An 8,510-nucleotide genomic window follows, 5' to 3' on the forward strand; every position below is an offset into this window, starting at 1 on the left:
CTTCTGTGGAACCAGCTTCCAGTTTGGATTCAGGAGACAGACACTATCTCTACTTTCAAGATTAGGCTTCAAACTTTCCTTTTTGCTAAAGCAGATAGTTAGGGCTGGATCAGTGGCTCAGTGAGCTGAACTGGCGTTTAAGAAAGGAGTAATGCAGCTGGTCAATGATGGCGGGAGATCTCTGTTAGCTCATTGAGCGTCAGCTGACACTTGTTGCCAGGTGTGGAGGTTTAATGATGTGCTTCAGTCTGAACAAACAGGTCCAGAGTTCAGCTGAGTCTATCTGCTCTCACAGCCAGAAGTGAGTGAGTGAGTGAGTGAGTGAGTGAGTGAGTGTGTGTGTGTGTATTTCTTTAGCTTTGAGCCAGCTAAGAGCAGCACTTACACTTACAGGTGAGGAAGATGATGGTGAATCCTAAGGAGAGTGTTTTATTCATGATGAGTTGTTCTTGTTATGTTTATGCCCAAAGTCTGAAAAATTGACCGCAAACTGAATGCATGTTTATGGATCAGGACCACTAGGCTAAGGCTAAGAACCGCCTGAAGTCTGTAAGTACGTTCAACATATGTCGAACACCAGAGGAACACTTCTAACACTCTTTGTTTGTGTTTGCTGTGATGGCTCAAACTAATTTAAAAAAAAAAACAAATTAAAAAAAAAACAGGTTTCATCCTGTGCTATTTTATCAAGGCATTGAAGAACATATCCTGGTCAAAAATGACTCCAAGGTTCCTCACAGCGTTACTGGAGGCCAAGGTAATGCCATCCAGAGTAAGAATCTGGTTAAATACCATATTTCTTTACCATAAGTTTGGGTGTCATCCTCGACAGTGCTTTATCTTTCAATTCACACATTAATAATGTTACTCGGTCTGCATATTTTCCAATTGCGCAACATTAATCACTAAAGCAGCTCATTAGGCATAAAGAAAGCTCAGACAGGACCACTCGAGCTACAATCCGAGGAGACGTGTTTATACCCCACAGACGGACAGCATTTGGGCAGAACGTCCTTTCTGTCCAGGGTGGCCATCGGTGGAACAGTCTTCCTCAACCCATTAGAGAATGCTCGACACTCAATTTGTTTAAGGCAAAGGTTAAAAACTGGTTATGGACAAATCAAGTGTGTGATCATGTATAAGTTGTATAGTTTTAATGTTTTATTTGGGAACAGAATGGTGTGTATGTGTAAGTTTGGTGATGGAGTTTTTATTATGAATGAATGATGAATTTTTATGAATTATTATGTCTATTTTTATGCTTAAGGACAACAGATGGAAATTAGCCCTTGGCTATAATCTGGTATGTTTACATTCATGTAATTTTTTTTTTTACATTTATGTTCATTAACATGCACTGTCCTAAATAAATAAATAAATATCGTCTCCGTCCTTTTCTCACCCCACATGCCACTGCCATTCTTGTCCATAGCCTTGTTACTTCCCGGATTGATTATTGTAATTCACTTCTTTTTGGTCTTACTCAAAAATCCATCCACAAGCTCCAACGCGTCCAGAACTCTGCTGCCCGTATCATCACCAGGACCCCTTCTGTCCACCACATCACTCCTGCCTTGCAGCAGCTTCATTGGCTCCCGGTCAAATATCGCATCAATTTCAAAATACTCTTGTACACATTTAAGGCTATTCATCATCTCTCTCCTCCATATCTCTCTGACCTGGTTAAGATCACCGCCCCATCTCGTTGTCTCAGATCTTCTTCTTCCCTTTCACTCTCCGTCCCTTCCCCCCGTCTTGCAACCATGGGGAGCAGGGCTTTCAGCTGCTCCACGACTCTGGAATTCCCGACCTCCTGATTTAAGAAACATCTCTTCCTTCTCTCTCTTTAAGTCCAAACTCAAAACCCACTTGTACAAAATAGCTTATCCCACATAACCTCTCCACTCTGCTATTTTATTTGTTTATGTCTTATGCTTTTATGATTCTGTAAACTCTTGCTTTTATGTTGCTTTTATTCTACTATGTACAGTGACCTTGAGTGTTTTGAAAGGCGCTTTCAAATAAAATGTATTATTATTATTATTAGATACCATATTTCTAAGCTTTTCAGGGCCGAGTACAATAACCTCAGTTTGATCTGAATTAAGAAGCAGAAAGTTAGCGGCCATCCAGGTCTTTATGTCTTTAAGACATTCCTGCAGTTTAACTCATTGGTGTGTGTTATCTGGCTTCATGGACAGATAGAGCTGGGTGTCATCTGCATAGCAGTGTAAATGTATGCTATGTCTTCTAATGATGCTGCCTAAGGGAAGCATGTATAATGTAAACAGAATTGGTCCTAGCACTGAACCCTGTGGAACTCCATAATTAACCTCAGTGTGTGAAGAGGACTCTCCATTTACATGCACAAACTGGAGTCTATTAGATAGATATGATACAAACCACTGCAGCTCTGAAAGCTGTTTCTGTGCTGTGCTGAGCTCTGAAACCTGACTGAAACTCTTCAAATAAACCTCTGCAGATGATCAGTTAGCTGTTTGACAACTACTCTTTCAAGAATGTTTGATATGAAAGGAAAGTTGGAGATTGGCCTATAATTAGCTAAAACTGCTGGGCCTAGAGATGGTTTTTCAAGTAACAGTTTAACTACTACGTTTACCCTTAGCCAGCAGTTTTAAATTTCCTTCAATGTCGCCTGCTCTGGCCCCTGGAAGACAATTGACTATGGTTGCTGGTGTCTCTAGCTTCACATGTCTGAGAACAGAATCACCAATTACCAGAGTTTGACCCCCGGCGGGTGTGTCGCCGAGTGGGGAAAAACGGTTAGACACATGAACAGGTTGGTGGTGTACCTGGGGCTTCTGTTTAAGAGCTCAGCACCTGTTATCTCAATCTCTACCCCATTTCGGCCCATTATCTTGGATACTTTCTCTCCTGTTTCACTATCTGAGCTGGTAAAATTAGTGAATTCAGTGAAAGCATCCTCCTGTTCACTTGACATTGTACCTGCATCATTATTCAAAATGTCTTCCAGTCTTTTGGCCCATGTGTGCTCACTTTAATCAACTCTTCACTGGCGTCTGGTATAGTTCCGGTTTATTTTAAAAAACGCTGCTATTCTCCCACTTTTAAAAAAAAACCTCAGCTAGACCCCTCTCTTTGGAGCAGCTACAGACCAATCTCTAAGTTACCGTTAATCGCTAAGCTTCTAGAAAAGGTTGTGGCTAAGCAACTTATGGCAGCTCTAGATAAACATGGCCTTTACGATAAGTTTCAGCCCGGTTTTCGTCGATTTCACTCCACGGAGACAGCCCTTCTTAGGGTCTCAAGCGATATCTTGATGAATAATGATGCAGGAAAATGCTCTGTTCTACTCGTGTTGGACCTCACATCAGCTTCCGACACAGCTGACCATCACATCCTCATTGAAAGGCTGAAAAATTGGGTTGGTGTATCTGGAACTGCATTAGAGTGGTCCTCTTATCTCCATCACCGATCCTTTTCTGTGGCAGTCTCCGATTTTAGGTCATCCTCTACCTCCCTTACTTATGGTGTCCCTCCGGGGTCAGTTTTGGGGGCTTTATTGTTTTTAATACATCTTCTCCCCCTCCAGAATATAATGGGCTCTTTTGAGGACATTTCTTATCACTGTTATGCTGATGACATTCAGTTGTACGTTTCTTTTATGCCCGAGGATTTATCTAAGCTTCAGCGTCTGAATGATTGCTTAGATTGATCAAACGTTGGATGGCTGCAAATTTCCTCCAACTCAACGAGGGAAAACCGAAGTCCTCGTATGCGCCCCTGATAGGTTTCTATCGCAGATAGTGAAAGCCCTCGGTCCTCTCTCACTCTGTGTTAAATCCTCTATCAGGAATTTGACTCGAGTCTCACATTGGATGGGCATGTGAAATCTCTGGTTCGGTCTTGTTTTTATCATTTAAGAAATGTGGCTAAGCTAAGCCCGGTTTTATCTCGCTCTGAACTGGAGATTGCTATACATGCATTTATTTCGTCACGCTTGGATTATTGTAATTCGCTGTTTATGTGTCTAAGCAAAGGTTCTCTGGATCGTCTGCAGGTTGTGCAAAACGCTGCAGCTAGGCTTTTGACAAAATCCTCCAAGTACTCACATGTGACACCGTTATTATCTCAGTTACACTGGCTTCCTGTTAAATTTAGAGTCAATTTTAAGATCCTGGTCTTGGCCTACAGAGCTGTGCACGGACTGGCACCTGCCTACATCTTTGATCTGCTACAGCCCTATGTCCCTAGCAGGTCTTAGAGGTCATCTAATCAGGGCTTACTTGCTATAAAAAATACTAAGAGGAGGACTAAGGGTGACAGAGCTTTTGCCGCTGTAGCCCCGAGACTGTGGACTCTCCCCCCCAACATTAAGAACTGTGGACTCAGCAGCTGTTTTTAAAAAACAACTCAAAACTCACCTTTTTAAAACTGCTTTTGGTTAATTTTTTGCCTGTTTTATTTTCTCTTTTTAAATCTTTTTATGACTTGTAATCTTATGTGCAGCACTTTGTGATTCTGTCTTGAAAGGTGCTATATAAATAAAAAATTATTTATTTATTTAAGACTATGCTTACTCCTCACCGTCACTCAGCCGTCCTGTTTCCCCGGCTGCCCGGGGCAGTCTCCCAGGGGACAGCTAGTGGGGCCTACGCTATCTTCGGCTGCACCGGCTACAGGGGCCTTGCTAGCTACAGATTTTTCAAGGGTTCTAAGCCGAGTCTCCATTTCAGTAATCCTGGCCTCCAGAGCTGTAAATAGGCTACATTTATTACAAGTATCATTACTGCTAAAGGAGGCCAAGGAGTAACTAAACATCTGACACAATGAGCAGGAAAGTGCAGGAGGGACAGGTGAAGAGGCCATGCTGCTAACGAGTTGGCTACGAGCTAAGCTAAGCTAGTGAAACCCTAAAGCAACCGTAAGTGAATATAAACAGTGTTGGGGAGTAATGGAATACATGTAACACCGTTACGCATTTAAAATACAAATATGAGTAATTGTATTCCATTACAGTTACCGTTTAAAAAGGTGGTATTCAGAATACAGTTACTTTGTTGAAATAAAGGGATTACACAGCGGTCTTTTCCTGTTTCATATGTTCAGCTATGCATCCTCTGTATATCTCGCTAGCAAAGTTGACCCAGACAAAAGTAAAGCTAGTTTTCAGCTACGAGCCCGACATGTACCCGACGTATCAGCCAAAGCTCCCTTTACTACGGTTCGGAGCCGCAGACCTGTTTTATATATGTGCGGAATAGTTTCTATACGAGGTCGCTGCAAAAAGTGCAGCCTTACCTAATGTCCACCTACTGTTACTCATTTATATTAAGGTTTAAACATCTGGTTGGTGTTGGTGTGGAGAGTAACCTTCAGTAATAGTAATAAATCACACAGCAATAGGACATTCATGTAGTTGTAAAAAGCATGATAATATATTAAGTAATCCAAAGTATTCAGAATACATTACTGTCATTGAGTAACGTAACGGAATAAGTTACAAAATACATTTTGTACTCTGTAGTGGAATACATTTTAAAAGTGACCTTCCCAACACTGAATATAAATTAATGAGTAAATACACCAAGAGTGTGTTTCAGAGGACGCACATGAAGATTACACTACGAAATAAGAAGTTACTATAAGTTTTGTATTAAATTGCTACACAGATACTACGGAAAAACACCACTGTGTTGGAACAGGAACAGGAAGTGATACTCTACTGCAGAGAGAACGAACACCAAGTGACAGTATGTGTACTGCATATATGCCTGCGACCTGATGAAGGTCGGATAGACCAACGTGCAGTGTTGGGAAGGTTACTTTTAAAATGTATTCCATTACAGATTACAGAATACATGCCCCAAAATGTATTCTGTAACGCAATTTCATTGTTCTTGACAATGACAATAAATAAATACTACTACTACTACTACTACTACTACTACTATTCCGTTACGTTACTCGATGAGAGTAACGTATTCTGAATACTTTGGATTACTTAATATATGCTGTTTACAACAACGTGAATGTACTATTGCTGTGATTTATTACTGTTACTCACCGCGGCTCTGAACCGTAGTAAAGGGACCTCTGGCTACTACGGTGGGTTCCGTGTTGGGCTCGTAGCCGAAAAATAGCTTTGCTTTGTTGTGTGGGTCAACTTTGCTAGCGAGAGACAGAGAGAGGCGTTGAAAGGCTGCTCCAACGGAACTTATTGTTTCGGAGGAAAACACGAACACGGTGTACAGTCGAGTCTTAATAGCTTACTTACAACTGGGCTCGTCAGGCACTCTTCTTGGCTGCAGTGGTTATTATTATATTTACATGCTTCCAGCTCCCGTTTTTCCTCGATGACAACTCGTACTTTTCCTTTTTCTCCCTCCTCGCGCTCACAGACACATAACGTGTATGGCAGTCCATTCTCCCTGCAGCACGGACTACACTGCCCATGATGCTACATTCTTTAGAGCTATACCTGTAGCATTCTGCCTATTAGCTTAGCACAACAACAACAACAACAAAAAGGCCTCTCTCACCCAGGAAACACACAGTCGCAGAGAGAGCGTCGCCCTGTAACCATGGCAACCGTAACGCTGCCGCCTGGAACAACAGAACGTAGCTGTCAAACAAACCCAAACAGTCCTGACCCGCGACAATATGAAACAGGAAAGTACCGCAGTGTAATCCATTTATTTCAACAAAGTAACTGTATTCTGAAATACCACCTTTTTAAACGGTAACTGTAACGGAATACAGTTACTCATATTTTGTATTTTAAATACGTAACGGCGGTACATGTATTCCGTTACTCCCCAACACTGCCAACGTGTGTGCAGCAGTTACATGTAACTGTTTCATGAAGCAATAAGGCAAAAAATATTGAGATGACAAGCTGAGTCTGAAGGAAATAAAACACAAAAACGGGCTGTTATTTGTGTGTGTGCATTTTTACAATGTTTACATATCCTTATGGGGACCAAAAATTGGCATGCTACTGTACTTGTGGGGACCATCAGTCACTTATGGAGACAAAGTTTGAAGACATTTCTGAGGTTCAAAACGGGGTTTTCGTGTCAGAGTTACAGGCAGCTAGGGAAAGTATTACGTCAATTATGTCCTCACTAACATATGAAAACAAGTATGTGTGTGTGTGTGTCTCTGTGTGTGAGGTAGTGTTTCTACTGCAGCATACCATGTAGTACTACAGGACACTATTAGAGATCGATCCCTGATCACTGATAGATTACTGATTACGTCACGTGTCCCCACGGTCACCTGGCACACAGGTGGAACCTCCGACTCATGACGACAACGATGATGATGATGAAGGTGAGCTGTGGAGGAATGCGGATCTCTCGGTTTCTACGTCACTGCGCTGCTGTGACGCACGCGGATCTATATTTACACACGCATGAGACACATGCACGCGCGTGTCCCATCGCAACGCGCGTGCACCAAGATGAAGATAAACGATGTTTCTATAGCTTCATCATCATCATCCTCAAACATCTCGAGGCATCACAGCGATCAAACGGACCCACACATGCACGCGCGTGGTACCGGTCCTGGGAGCGGCGATGCTGGTGGCGATAACGATGATGAAGATGGAGCAGAGCTGCAATGATGGAACTGATGAAGGTGTGTTTGGTGTTCTTACCCCGGCATAAAGAAGCCTCTTTATCGACTCACCGACCGTCTGAGTCCGTCACCGACCGCTGCTGTTTACCGACGGACTGACGGAGCGCTCCTCCTCCTCCTGCGCGTCTTCCTCCTCCTCTTCCTCCTCAGTCTCAGCGGCTTACGGATTCACCCCCCCACCCCCACCGATGGTTAACGGCACAACCGGACATTTTAAACATTTCTCCCTGATCAATAACCTGATCAGACTGAAGCTCTGTTTTTAGTTCCGCTGCTTCATTTTAATAGAAATCACCTGTTAGATGGCCACGGCGTTTCCATGGCAACCGTACACTTCCTGTTCGCACGAGGGAGAGTTTTGCTGCTAAAAAAAACATTTCAGCGCAGACCAGCGATTATTATGGGATGTTTGTAACTGTGAGAAAGCAGGTCAGAGACTCTTCATCTCATCATCATCTTCATTTTTATCATCATTTTTTATTTTTTTATTACCTGAAGATAAAAATAAAATACTGCAGCGCTCGCGCGCGCGCGCACACACACACACGCACAGTGGTGCTATTATGGAAACAGTTTCTATGGTAACTGATGTTCTGAATTCCTGCAGAAGTGTTCCCACGGTGACACACACACACACACACACACACACACACACGGCGTGTGTTTAATGCTAGCATTTTAACGAATCAGCTGATGTGTTTTTGCTGAACATGCTGGAACCTCCTCACCTCACCAAATTCAGAAACCTTCATCATCCTCATCCTCACAGGGATGCTGAAACAGGGGTATTCTCCTGTCTCTTTGAGGGTTCTCCAGGTTCCTCATCAGGTTAACTGGTGATAATAAACCTGCCATTGCCATGAATATTGGTTTATCTCGTTGTG

At 42.7% G+C, this 8,510-nt stretch overlaps 1 protein-coding gene across 2 annotated transcripts in view; it reads right to left on the minus strand.

Moving 5' to 3' along the window:
• The window catches only part of LOC102304801 (ankyrin repeat domain-containing protein 34A), a 17,544-nt gene extending 9,405 nt beyond the window's left edge, over nt 1-8,139 (minus strand). The window contains exon 1 of one of the 2 annotated variants that reach the window (XR_006054998.1): nt 7,646-8,139. The gene's annotated coding sequence lies outside the window, so the exon portion shown is untranslated. The remainder of the gene's footprint in view (nt 1-7,645) is intronic. The other variant, XM_042225955.1, reaches the window with a different exon arrangement.
• Between the last annotated feature and the right edge of the window lie 371 nt (nt 8,140-8,510).

This window comes from Haplochromis burtoni, unplaced genomic scaffold (assembly GCF_018398535.1).
Source record: "Haplochromis burtoni strain Fernald_Lab_line unplaced genomic scaffold, NCSU_Asbu1 Contig_190, whole genome shotgun sequence".
In the NCBI taxonomy this organism is placed as follows: domain Eukaryota; kingdom Metazoa; phylum Chordata; class Actinopteri; order Cichliformes; family Cichlidae; genus Haplochromis; species Haplochromis burtoni.